The sequence below is a fragment of the Typopeltis vanoorti genome, chromosome 8, assembly GCF_054136105.1.
Source record: "Typopeltis vanoorti isolate ZY-2024b chromosome 8, IOZ_Tvanoo_1.0, whole genome shotgun sequence".
In the NCBI taxonomy this organism is placed as follows: Eukaryota; Metazoa; Arthropoda; class Arachnida; order Uropygi; family Thelyphonidae; genus Typopeltis; species Typopeltis vanoorti.
The window spans coordinates 26,578,977-26,593,880 of record NC_143556.1 but is presented as its reverse complement, the minus strand read 5'-3'; the positions used below and the strand labels follow the sequence as shown (position 1 = coordinate 26,593,880).

The 14,904-nt window shown below is 38.8% G+C and overlaps 1 protein-coding gene across 1 annotated transcript in view; it reads right to left on the bottom strand.

Annotated features, from left to right (window-relative positions):
- Positions 1–14,904, bottom strand: part of LOC150103868 (glutamine synthetase 2, cytoplasmic-like) — a 98,810-nt gene that overhangs the window by 38,969 nt on the left and 44,937 nt on the right. The window lies entirely within an intron of this gene.

Genomic DNA, 14,904 nt, shown 5'->3' with positions numbered 1-14,904 from the left:
AGCACAATTTGGAATGTAGCTGTTTATACTGGTTTCAGAAATGTTCATGCCTATGAATCCATAAAAGTACATAACATTATTATTATTATTATTATTATTATTACTATGGGCGACTCCAGGGAGTCCTTAGACTAATCGAGGGAGGCACTAAACATCATGCCCACACAACTATTCAACATTCTCAGAGTATCTATCATACCTTGCCTTGAACTCATTCACAGTCATAGCACCCATAACAGATTCTGGCAGCTTATTCCACTCATTTACCACTCTAAAAGTAAAGAACCCAGCTCTAACACCCTTGCTAACCACACTTTTGCCCAGCTTCCATTGGTGTGCCCTAGTTCTCCCACCACCAGTCCTGATCTCAAAAATATCCTCTGAATTAATCCTATAGAAACCCTTCAGCAATTTGAATGTCTGAATCATATCTCCCCTTTTCCACCTGTCAACCAATTTCTGCAACCCACAAATCTTCAACCTGTTCTCATAAGGTTCATTCCATAGACCTGCTATCATCTTGGTCACTCGCCTCTGGATCCTTTCCACCTCCTCCCCATCAAGAAGAAACCTAGGTGACCAAATCTGGGCACAGTAGTCGAGATGAGGTCTTATCAAGGCTCAGTACAGAGGAACAATAACTTGCCTGTCTCTGCTCGTCAAAGTATTTTTCAGCAACCAAGTGATTTGATGAGCTGATTTAGCCACTTTTGCAATGTGTCCCCTAAACTTCATCTCCCTATCCACCACCAAAACTTCATCTCCCTATCCACCAAGTCCCTGGCCTCATCAATCTCCTGGAGTACAGATCCACCAATGTGGTATACTGCTGCTAATCTCTTCACCCCAAAATGCATAACCTTACCTTTTGTCACATTAAATTGATATCCATTCTCCTTAGCCCAGAACTCCAATCTGTCCAAATCATCCTGCAAGATTTTGACATCTTCTGCATTCACTATTGCCCTACCCAACTTTGCATCATCAGCAAACAAATAAACCATTCCTCTTAGATCCTTCCCTATATCGTTAATGAACAAATTAAACAGCAGTGGTCCAAGAATAGAACCCTGCGGCACACCAATAGTCACAGGCCGTCTTTTGGATTTTACTCCTGAATAAACTACTCTCTGATATTTCTCCATCAACCACCCACCTATCCATCTCACCAACCCTATATCCATTCCCATATGTTGCAGTTTACGGATTAGAATTCCATGTGGTATCCTGTCAAAGGCCTTAGCCAGGTCCAGCAGTATCACTGTAAACCCATTACCCTTATCCAGGTCAGCCATCACTGTGTTCGAACATGAAATCTAAATTATTCAATGTAAATAAAAACTTAAATAATAATTTTCTTCATTATGTTAATATTTATATTTCCAAAAGGAAAATTAATCTGTCTGTACTATAAAAATTCTCACATTATTATATTATTATTATTATTATTATTATTATTATTATTATTATTGAAAGTTGTTATTTGGTCCTTTTCATTAAAATTGAAACATACTATTTGATTTTTAAGACCATGGATTTAATATACATCATCTACTAGTTTCGCTAGGTGTAACTGTCTAGCTTTGTCAAGAAGAGAAAGGTTATGCTAGTATTAAATGCAAAAAACAAAAGAATGAAGTAACGGTTTAAAAACAGTCAGACAAATTGGAGAGCACGCGTGACATCACACGCATAAGCCGTGAAGACTTAGTTATTGTTATTAAGTTGCGTTTTATAATTTTTCACGTAATTTAGTTCTGTTAAACTTAATGAATTTAACAGATTTTTCCATGACTTTTAATATAATTCCCTGGTTTCTATTGAGATTATTTCCTGTTCATAGGACTACTGCAGCTTCTTTAAAGGTTCTACATCTAAAATCCTCTTCGATATATGGCATGGAACTGTTATCCCAATCTATTGAATGTTTGAAGTTGAGAAATGATGTGCTAACCCTGAGGTGTCTGTTCTATTATGATTGACATCTCTGACATGTTCCTTCTTTCGAATTTCTAGGCTTCTTGAAGTTTGGCCTATGTAGGTAAGTCCACAGTTACCTACATAGGCCAAACTTCAAGAAGCCTAGAAATTCGAAAGAAGGAACATGTCGGAGATGTCAATCATAATAGAACAGACGCTTCAGTGTTAGCACATCATTTCTCAACTTCAAATCATTATTCAAGTTATTATTTAGATGAACAGGATTGTAACTTGAGCTACAACCTCCCAGATAGTCATTCAGCTGTAATCATGTACTGGCGTTCACGTGATGCTGCAAGCACGCACTCTCCCAACAATGCAACAAACGAAAGAAAAGCTTTAAATACAACTACAACGTTTTCATGCTAATTATGTATAGAGACTCTCTATGTTGTTCATAGTCTTTTAACCTTCAGTGTTTAGTGTTTTTTCTTTTTTCTTTCTTTTATAATGTCACCTGATGAAGGCTGTTACAGGCCGAAACTAGTCGTGTTTTTATATTAAAACCTTTTTACTTAAATCTCGGTTCTAGTCATTCAATTCTTCATAAAAAAAAAAATATATATATATATATATATATATATATATATATATACAGGGTGTTCGGGATAAATTTGACATATTTATAATTAATTATATTTTTCCGTAAGTTACATGTATTAACACACACTTCTCTTCATTTAAAAGTTTGGACCCTTCTTCATTCATATACAAGATGTCAGAAAGGATGGATAGCTGGAACCCACCTGAATCATGGAAGAGAATAACTTGTATCATGATGATTCGTGCCCGCCATCAAAATAAGGATATTACGACTGCTGCCCAATGCTCCCTGAATACAGTAAAAACAATCAGGCATGAACTAGAGACTTGCAATGGTGACTACGAGGATGTAGCAAGAAGAAAGATCCCTAGCAGACGATCTGATTGCGTTCGTACAGCAGAATTCCTCGCAAATCTGCAGGAACAGGTGTTGAAGAACCCTGGCATTGGAATTCGGGCTTTGTTCGTGGAGTTGCTAACTGTAGTCAAGCCCTGGATAACAAGGGTAGCCAATGGTAGGCCGTATGTATGGCAGCAGGATTCGGCCCCTTGCCACACCTCTGGGAAAAGTCAAAAATGGTTGTCTGAAAATTTCTACGACTTCACCAGTCCAAATGTTTGGCCTCCAAACTCCCCAGACCTTAACCCCATGGATTATTTTGTATGGGGCGCAGTTGAAAAAGACACCAATCGCACTTCCAGTAATACAAAAGCCCAGTTAATGGATAAAATTAAAACAGTTTTTGCGGCCCTTCCCAGGGAGACTGTAGCATCAGCTTGTTCGAGGTTCCGAAGCAGAATTGAAGCTGTGATCGATGCTAATGGTGGTTATTTTGAGTAAATCTTGTTGATAGTATTGTAATTAACTCTGCCTGTAATGTTTTTTTGTCAATTCATTAAATTTAATAGATACAAAGAAGATTTTCTTTTTCCTTACGAAACTGTCAAATTTATCCCGAACACCCTGTATATAAGTTTTTTTTTTTTTAATGAAAAACACACTAACAAGTAAAGATAAGGAAGTTATTATCATCCCTCTTTAAATGGCTATAATTGGTCACATCTTGACTACTATACACAGATTTGGTTACATGATTTTTTTTCTTGGGGACCAGGAGGTAGAGAGGATTGAGAGACAAGTGACCAAGATGAAGGGTGGCAGGTGGTATACTCCCTATGAGGATAGGTTGAAGATTTGTGGGTTACAGAGTTTAGTTGATAGGTAGAAAAGAGGGGACATGAGAAAATTTTAAGATATTAAAAGGGTTTTATAAAATTGATGCAAGTAAAAATTTTCAATATATGACAAATAGTCAGAGATCTAGGGGGCCATCCATGGAAGTTGTGTAAAAGTGTGGTTAGTAGAGATGTGCAGACCAGATTTTTTGCTTGGAGAATGGCGAGTGAGTGGAATGGATTGAGAGAATTGGTTGTGAGTTCCCTGACAGTGAATGAGCTTAAGGAGAGGTAGGATAGGTTTTGTGTGTATAATGGTTATTTTGGGTCTCCCATGATGAGTCTCTGGACTCCATGAAGATGCTGTAAAATTATGATGATGTAAAATTACATCTGAGGAATTGGAATATGTCGAGGCTAGCTGGTGAACGGACGTGCTATCGGAGAGCTCCTGAGAGATTTGTGTTTTTTGTTGATTTATTGGTGTTTTGGATTCAATTTAATGGACTTAAGTGTTTAATTTTGGTATATTATTGGAGCTTTATTAGCGTGGTTAGTGTACTAAAGTGTTTTATAACATAATCTATGTCGGGAAGTCGCCGCTAGATGAATTCGTAATGTGTAGTGTTCGTGCAAGCTCCAGATAAGATAAGTATCAATTTCAGTTATCGATACAAATTACTTAATATTATGTAGTTTTGTTTTGTATGCCTTGCGTATTTTAGTGCGTCTATTTTTGGTGTGTTATAACGTATAATTTGACAAAACACGTTACAGATAGGTATGGCACCTGTGCGAAGGAAAATGGCGACCAGTAATGAAGGTTCGCCATCGTTATCAAAGAACGGTAGCATAAAAGAAATGAGTCAGTGTACTAGCTGTGAAATGTACGCTTTGCGGAGTGCGGTCGGAGTGTGGTTAGATGATAATAAAGGATTGAATGTGTGTAGAAAATGTAGGGAGAATGCGGAATTGAAGTGTATTTCGGATCGTGAGTGTGATATTTTTGTCAACCTTCAGAATGAAGGAAATAGGGATATGACAAGAAACGGCAAGGTTGTACATGAAAATTGTGAGAGTGTGAATGTAGAAAGTGTGAATGATAGTATAAATGGTTTCTCAGAGAACAAAAAAGATGAGATAGATGCATTGAGTGAGATCGCGTTGTTGAATAGTGCGATAGAAAGAGCAAAACAGCAGCTAGAGTGCATGAACAAAAGTAGACTGAATGAACCAACCAATAATAAAAGGTATGACAGGAAAAATAGACGTATGAATGTGAACATGAACAAAATGAAGGATAGAGTGCTGTATGGAGACTCGTTAGTACGAGGTGTGTTAGTAGAGGATTTGACAAAATCGTACCAACCTGGTGCGACCATAAAGGATGTAACTGCGTCTATTAGAGAGCAAAAGGAAAGGGTGAAAGAAATGATTGTTGTGGCAGGTATGAATGATTTGAAAGGAGATAAAATGGAAATGATAGAAGACCTGATTGAATTGTTTGAGGTAGCAAAAGAAAAGAGTGAGAGAGTTAGAATGATTAGTCTTTTGCCATGGTATGACAGTGAAATGTTTAAAAGGAGGGCTATAATTGCAAATGACTTTATGCGTGGGTTATGTATGACGAGTGGCGTGGAATTTGTGGATGTGTGGAGTGAGTTTGATGGGCGAAAGGATCTATATAAGATGGATGGCTTGCATTTGAATGGTTACGGTGTAAGAAGACTTGAGAAAGTGTTGCTGAATGTAGTGGATGTGCAAATTCAGGGAAACTAGATTTGTTAGGGGGGGAGAGTAGAGATACAGTCCTTATGGAGGCAGTTGAATGTAAGAATGAATATAATATGCCAGAGCAAATAAGGACAACAAATCTGAGTGGGATAGTTAATATAAGGCATCAAGGTAGGGTTGGGGCTAATGGGGGTCTTAAATTCATGTACACTAATACTAGGAGTATTAGGAACAAGAAGGAAGAGTTTTTGGCCATGGTTGGCATTTCCAGACCACAGGTTATAGGTATTAGTGAAACATGGCTGACTGTAGATGATATAACTAGTGGGATTGAATGTGATGGGTATAGTGTGTTCAGGAATGACAGAGAGAATAAAATGGGGGGAGGAGTATTGTTGATGATAGCTGATGAGCTCCAGCCAAGGAGAATAGAAGTTGAATTGCAGGATAGAGAAAAGAACACATTTGAGGCCATTTGGTGTGAGATTGTGGCTAGCAGAACTAAATATACAATTGGGTGCTGCTATAGACCAGGTGATGGAAAAGATGGTGGTGACAGTATGCACAAGCAAATAGAAGAAATGGGTGGAAGGAGGGTGATTATTATGGGAGATTTCAACTATGGTCACATTGATTGGAGTGAGGAGAGGACACACAGGAGGAAGGAACTGGATTTTATGCGGTTATTAAGGGATAACTATCTGCGACAGCATGTAATGGAAAATACTAGGGGTCAGAGAGTGCTTGACCTAGTAATTACATCTGAGGAATTGGCTGTAACAAATATGACCACATTGCCACCAATCGGTGAGAGTGATCATAGGGTCTTAACTTGGGAGGTGGCTAAAGGTGCAGAATTTTCAATTAAGACAGGGTACATGTGGAATTATCGGGCTGGAAAATATGACAAGCTTAGGAGTTTGATTGGTTCAGTGCCATGGCATGTACAACTGCAAGGACTAGAAGTTGATAGTGCATGGGAGGTAGTTAAGAAGTGCTTGCATGAAGCAATGGCTGACTGTATACCTAGAGTCCAAATAATAAATCAAGTAGGGGTTAAATGGATGAATAACACCATTAAGCTTGAGTTGCAAAAAAAGAAACAACTATGGAGGGAATTTAAGGAGAAGGGTGACCGGCAGGCACATGAACGGTATAAAGTGCAGGCCAGAAGGGTGAAGAGTGTGGTAAGAAAAGCAAAAAAGGATTACGAAAGAACATTGGCCATGCAGGCTAAAGAGAATCCTAAACAGTTTTTTAGATATGTAGCAAGTAAAAGGAAAAATGTACATGGCAGATTGATTTTAAAGAATGCCGATGGTAGGGAGGTAACTGAATCAGTTGAGATAGTTGAGTTACTGAGTGAGCACTTTGCAAAAGTATATCATCCAAGTGGTGACATTGCAGAAACGAATAAACCAGTAGATTATACGAGAATTGTGGTTAATGAAGTGGAGGTGAGTAGTCTATTGCATAACCTCAATGTCAATACATCTGTGGGATTGGATGGTATACCAGCTCGTGTTGTACGAGAAGCAGCTAAAGAATTGTCAGTACCCTTGACCATTTTGTTTAATTTGAGTCTCGGGTCTGGGTTAGTCCCGAGCGGGTGGAAAGAGGGGAAAATAGTTCCACTTCATAAAGGTGGTTCCAAGACTGCTGTTGTAAATTACCGACCGATTAGCATATCAGGAATGTTTGTCAAGGTCTTAGAGAAAATAGTCAAGAGGAAAATACAAGATTGGATAGAAGAAAATGGGATACTGTATCGGGGACAGCATGGTTTTGTGAAGGGTAGGTCATGCCTCAGTAACTTGCTCACGTATTATAACACAGTGACGGCTGAACTGGATAAGGGTAATGGGTTTACGGTGATTCTACTGGACCTTGCCAAAGCCTTTGACAGGATTCCACATGGAATTCTAATCAGTAAATTGCAGCATATGGGAATGGACATAGGGTTGGTGAGATGGATAGGAGGGTGGTTGACGGAGAGATATCAGAGAGTGGTTTACTCGGGAGTAGAGTCCACAAGACGGCCTGTGACTAGTGGTGTGCCACAAGGATCTGTTCTTGGACCACTGCTGTTTAATTTGTTCATAAATGATATAGGAAATGATCTGAGAGGAACAGTTCATTTGTTTGCGGATGATGCGAAGTTGGGTAGGGCAATAGTGAATGCAGATGACGTCAAAATTTTGCAGGATGATTTGGATAGATTGGAGGTCTGGGCTAAGGAGAATGGATGTCAGTTTAATGTGGCAAAATGTAAGGTTATGCATTTTGGGGTGAAAAGATTGGCGGCAGTTTACTGCATTGGTGGAACTGTGCTCCAAGAAATTGATGAGGCACGAGATTTAGGAGTGTTGGTAGATAAGGAATTGAAATTTAGGGGACACATTGCAAAAGTGACCAAAACAGCTCATCAAATCACTTGGTTGCTGAAGAATACGTTGACAAGCAGAGACAAGCAGGTTATTGTTCCTCTGTATCGAGCCTTGATAAGACCTCATCTGGACTACTGTGCTCAGATTTGGTCACCTAGGTTTCTTCTTGATGGGGAGGAGGTGGAGAGGATCCAGAGGCGAGTGACCAAGATGATAGCAGGTCTGTGGAATGAACCATATGAGAACAGGTTGAAGATTTGTGGGTTGCAAAAGTTGGTTGATAGGCAGAGTAGGGGAGATATGATTGAGACATTCAAATTACTGAAGGGTTTCTATAAAATTAATTCAGAAGATATTTTTGAGAACAGGGCTGGTTGTGGGAGGACTAGGGGACATCCATGGAAACTGGGCAAAAGTCTGGTTAGTAAAGGTGTTAGAGCTGGGTTCTTTCTTTTAGAGTAGTGAATGAGTGGAATGTGCTCCCTGAGTCTGTGGTGGATGCTGTGACAGTGAATGAGTTTAAGGCGAGGTATGATAGATACTGTATGAATGTCAAATAGTTGTGATGAATATGATTTAGGGCCTCCCTCGATGAGTCTAATGACTCCCTGGAGTTGCCCGTAATAATAGTAATAGTAATAATAGTAATTATTATTATTTTACAGCTTATAATTATTATTGTTGTTGTTGTTGTTGTTATTATTATTATTATTATTATATAATAAAAATAATAATGAATAATAATAATAATAATTAAATAATATAATAATAATTATTATTATTATTATTATTATTACGGACTACACCAAGGAGTCCTTAGACTCATTGAGGGTGGCCCTAAATATTATTTCAAGAACTATCCAACATTTGAGCAGTATCTATCACGTTTTCCTCTGAACTCATTCACAGTCATGGCACCTACAACAGACTCTGGCAACCTCTTCCACTCATTCACTACTTTCCAAGCAAAAAACCTAGTTCTAACACAATTGCTAACTACACTCTTACTCAGTTTCCATGGATGTGCTTGTTCTCTCATCACTAGACCTGTTCTGAAAATTTTCCTCTGAATTAATCTTGTATAAACCCCTCAGTAATTTGTATGTCTCACTCATATCTATCCCCCTTTTCTGCCTATCAACCAGTTTCTGTAACTCACAAATCTTCACCTTGCTCTCATAAGTTTCATTCCATAGACCTGCTACCACTTGGTCACTTGCCTCTGGATCCTCTCCACCTCCTCCTCATTACCAAGAAACCATGCCATTTTTTTGAGCACAGTAGTCCAGATGTGGTCTGATCAGGGCTTTATACAATGGAATGACAACTCTTTTATCTCTGTTGCTAAGTGTCCTTCTTGTTATTGCAACAATCTTATGGGTGACCTTCACCACTTTTTCAATATGTTCCCTGAATTTCAGGTTTCTATCAATCATCACACTCAGATTCCTTGACCCCCCCCTGCTTTCTCCAACAGAGTATACAGCCTTTCATTGATGTATCTAAACTTCAAGACTTTATATTTAGTGGATTTTGCCCATGTGTCCATTTTATTCAAACCCTCTTGAAAGATCACCGCATTTGCAATATTGCTAATAATCCTTCCAGCTTCACATCATCTACAAACAACTGAAATCCTCCTGCAATCCATTGACAATGTCATTCATATAAACGTTAAACAATACAGGTCCCAGTACTAGACCTATGGGACCCCACTTTTAACCTTCTGCTTCACTGATACAGCTCCCTCATATGCAGCTCTCTTATACCTATCAGATAGCAAATCCTGAATCCAATTCACTAACCTGACATCTTAACCTGATTTGGCAAGTTAAATATCAGCTTATCATGTGGCATATTATCAGATGCTTTTATAAAATCCAAAAAAATGGCAGAATATACCTTTCCCTCATCAACTGCTCTTGTCACTTTATAATAAAAGGCAGTCATACTACTAAATCAAGAGTGCTCCTTAACCAATCCATGCTAATGTATAAGATTGCTCTCATCATCCCAACATTGTAATCCTTCACTAATTTTTCCAAAATCTTAACAACTTCTGATGAAATACAAACTGGATTTATAGTTTGACATTTCCATCCTTATGCAATAGCACTATCTTATCCTCCTTCTATTCTTTGGGCATCTTTCCTGTACCACACGCTAATTGAAAAGCCAGGTCAATGGATCAATTCTTTAGCACATTCTCTCAAAAGATGTGGTGAAATCTCATCCTGTCCCATTGCTTTACTGACTCCAGAGTATTTGAAACACACTCTCTTTTTGCACTTCTAAACTTCGAACCTGCCCAACCCTCTAATATTAAAACCTACTTCTCTAGGATGAAATACTCCAATAAAGTGTTCATTGAGGAACTCCACTATGGCTTTTGCATCAATCACTTTACTCCCATTTTTATCCAACAATGTCATTCTTTCACAATCAATCCTCCTCCTCCTACTGGCCACATAAAAGAATTCCTTAAGGTTTTCTTTGGATCTCAGGGTCAATCTCTTCTCGTATTCCAGTTTTGCTTTCCTTTCCATACTAGTCACTCTCCTGGCCTCAGTCTTATATTCTTCATGCATCTACTCTCCACCCATCTCCTTATATCTCTTTCATAACCTCTTTTTCACTTGCAATAGCAAAATCTTTTAATATTGTTTACGCCAAATTTACACCACTTTACACCAAATTGTGTTCTGCTTTTCACTTGTGGTATACATCTTGCTATTGATGCTAATAAATATTCCTTAACCAGGTCCCAAGCACTGATGATATCTCATCCTTTCAATTCCTCCATCCATGGAACTGCCCCAAGCTGATTTCTAAGAATATTATAATAATAATCTGCCTTATAATTTCACATACATTCCTTTCTCATTGATACTCCTGTATGTCTATTCATCTTCCAAGTCAAAATCACATAGTCACTCTTTCTAATGGGGAGGGAGAAGCAGAGTTGTATCTCAGTTATAACCAGATTTTCTGATGCTATGACCAAATCCATAACTCTTGAATCTCATGTTCCTTCTACTACATGTTGCCTAAGACATTTATCCTGCAAGAATAATTCCAGAAATTCCATTCCCTGACTACTACTACATGCAATTTCCTCTTCCTAATTTATACTGCTGCAGTTAAAATCTCTTATAGCAATCTTTCTTTTTACAATCACCAAGCTCAACTGCATATACATCTTCTGCTCTTTACCTTCTATGCTTCCTGACAACACTCCACTATATATCCTGTCCTGACCACCTCTACATCACACTATATGCTTTCAAAACCTTTGTGCCATTCCCCTTCAAATCCTGCACTCTGAGAGGACATAACTCAAACTCATCACTTATTATTATTATTATTATTATTATTATTATTATTATTATTATAATACAGGCACCTCCATGGAGTCCAAATACTCATTGTGGGAGACCCAATCTATTCACACGATCTATCATACCTCCTTGAATCCATTAACAGGAAAAAGCACTCACAACTGACTCTGGCAACCCATTCCATACATTCACCACTCTCCAAGCAAAAAATCTAGTCCTCACAACTCTACTGACCACACCTTTATTCAACTTCCAGGGATGACCCCCTTGTTCTGGTCCCCTCCAGCCAAATGCTGAAACATTTACCCTACATCTATCCTATAAAACCATTTAAGCAACTTAAATGTCATATCCCTTCTTTTTCTCCTATCCCTTCAACTATCATATCCCCTCTTTTTCTCCTATCAACCAACTTCTGCAATCCACACACCTTCAATCTATCTTCATAGGGTACAGACCACTCACCTATGAATCCTCTCCATTGCTTCCACATCTCCAAGAAATCTAGGGGATCAGACTCGGGCACAGTAATCCAGATGTAGGTGTATCAAGGCCTTATAAAGAGGAATAACTTCCTCATCTCTACTTGTTAGTGTGTCCTTCAATAGCCAAGTAATCTTATGGGCTCCCTTCGCAACCTTAGCAATATGTCCTCTAAATTTTAACTTCCTGTCTACCACCATCGCTAAATCTCTAGTTTCATCTATTTCCTGGAGTACAGTGCCATCATGATAAACGGCGTGTATTCTATTTATCCCAAAGTGCATAACTTTACATTTCCCTACATTAAAGTGACACCCATTAACTTTTGCCCATACTGACAGCCTATTTAAATTGTCCTGCAAGTTCTCCACATCGCCTTGATTAACTATTACTCTACTTAATTTTGCATCATCAGCAAACAACTAAATATTTCCTTTCAGATTTTTTCCTATATAATTTATGTATAAATTAAGCAGCAGTGGTCCCAGCACTGAACCTTGCAGCATACCACTAGTCACCTGTTTTCACCTTGATTCTGCTCCTCCATATACTACTTTTTGATATCTGTCCAGCAGCCTCCCTTCTATACACATAACCAGTGTCATATCCATCCCAATTTGTTCTCATTTGCATAACAGTGTTTCATGTGGTATTCTGTCAAATGTCTTTGCAAAATCCAACAAAATCATTGTGTAGCCATTTCCTTTATCCAACTCAGCTGTTACTCTATTATAAAAAGTTAGTAAATTAGTAAGACATGACTAACCTTTCACAAAGCCAAGCTGACCCTCATTCAGTATCATATTTTTCTCTATCCATTCTTGAATTCTCTTTTTTACCAAGTTTTCTAGTACTCTTACCACCATGCCTGAGATACTGATTGGTCTATAATTTGCTACTGTAGTCTTAGAACCTCCCTTATGCAAAGGAATAATTTTGCCCTCTTTCCACTCCCTTGGAACTCTACCAGAGCTGAGATTTAAATTAAACAACTTAGTCAAAGGCATTATTATTATTATTTTATTATTATTACATAACACCTCCAGGGAGTCCAAAGACTCATCGAGGGAAGGTGCCTACTCTACAAGTCTTCGTCTCCACCAATCCACTAACCATAACTACCTTCATCATCTACACTAATACCATCTATCGCTGACTACCACCACTAGTATTTTCACAGACAATCAAAAACAACCATGCCCATGGCAGGATTCAAACCCGCAGCCTTTTGGCTGGAGAGCAGATAGCTAACCACTCGGCCAACCAGGCCGGCAAAAATCACCAAGTCGTATTCAGCAAGAATTATTATTATTATTATTTGACACCTCCAGGGAGTCCAAAGACTCACCGAGGGAGTCCACCAACTACACAACTCTCCACCAACTACATCAGCATCATTATCTACACAAACGACATCTACTGCCCACCACCACTATTATTTTCACAGACAGTCACAAACATCCATGCGGATGGCAGGTTTCAAACCCACAGCCTTTTGGCTGGAGAGTGGATATGCTAACCACTCAGCCAACCAGGCTGGCTATTGCCAGTTCTTTTGCACATTCTTGCAAAACTCTAGCTGATGTCCCATCTAATCCCACAGATGTATTTACATTGAGATTCTGCAATATCATAAGAACCTCCAATTCATCCACATCTGTTCCAACATTAGTGTCTGTCACATGCTAGGAAGATATATGCTTGCAAAGTAATCACTGAGTAACCCAACTATTTTATCCACTTCTGTCTCCTCATGACCATCATCACTAATTAAGGTTAATTAAGGTTAATCATCACTAATTAAGGTTACTTGCCACATAATGAAAGAACTCTTTGGGATTTCCTGTGGCCTGCTCAGCTAAATTTTTCTCATAATCTAATTTTGCCTTCCTTGCCATGCTAGTCACCTTTCTTGCCTGAGCCTGGTACCATGAGTTAGCTGGTCACCTTTCTCTCTATATACCTTTAACAGAATTTTCTTCTTCTGCAGCTTGAGCTTAATGATATTACTCATCCATCTAACTCCTACCCGCTTAACTGTCCTTACCCTAGGTATACAATTTAATACTGCTTCCTCCAGATGACCATTAACTATATCCCATGCACTACTAACATCCTTACCCTGCAGTGTTTTATGCTATGGTACATATTTAAGCTTCTTCCTAAGCATGTGATAATCACCTGCCTTGTAGTTCTGCAAATATCCCTTCTTGATAGAATATTCCTCATGTTTTACAATTTCCCAAGTCAAAACCACATGGTCACTTTCACCAATTGGAGGCAATGTTGTGCAGTAATGCTTATCATAAGCATCACTCCACAACACATTTGCCCTTCCTATCCTGCCAAAAAATGCTATACCCTGCTACTTCTATTCATGTCAGTATATCATCTTCTGTCAATCATATCTCAGTGATTCCAATAACCTTTGGACAGCTGAGGCTATCAGCACCAGGTCGATTTTTACCTTGAATTACGAGCCAGAATTTGAGATACAAGCCTGCTTCGGTGACATCACAACCACCACTCTGCTCAGATTCCCGAGTCTTGCGCATCGTTCAGTTCACATGTTTACCTGACCGCAGAAGCATTTCTGTCGTGTTGAGTTTTAATTTTGTTTTTTTTTTGTATGTACAGTTATTTAGCTAATTTTTTTCGTATAACCATGAGTCCAAAGAAGGTGAGTGTAAAGAACAGTGGTGAGAAAAGAAAAAATATGATATCCATGGAATTAAAGCATGAGATAATAGACCAACATCAGCAAGGCATAAGAGTAACAGACTTGGCAACGCAGTACGATTGCACTACTTCTATGATATGCACTATTCTGAAGCAGAAGGACTCAATAAAGGCTATAACTCCAGCTAAAGGCGTTAAAATTATTTCAAAGCTATGCAACTCTGTCCATGAAAAGATGGAGAACCTGCTGATTTTTTGGTTGACAGCGAAGCAGCTTGCAGGAGACACTGTGGCAGAGACTATAATTTGCGAGAAGGCACGAGCCATTTATGCAGATTTGCTGCAGCAGACCCCAGATACTTCAGCACAGGAGGCTTCAAGAGTAGTTCAAAGCCAGTCATAGGTGGTTCAAAAATTCCCGAAAAAGGACCTGCATTCACTCCGTTGTCAGGCATGGTGAGGCAGCGAGCTCTGATTCTAAGGCAGCCGAGGAATTTGTAAAAACCTTTGCTGAATTGATTGAAGCCAAAGGATACATCCCCCAACAAGTTTTCAACTGTGATGAGACAGGGCTCTTCTGGAAG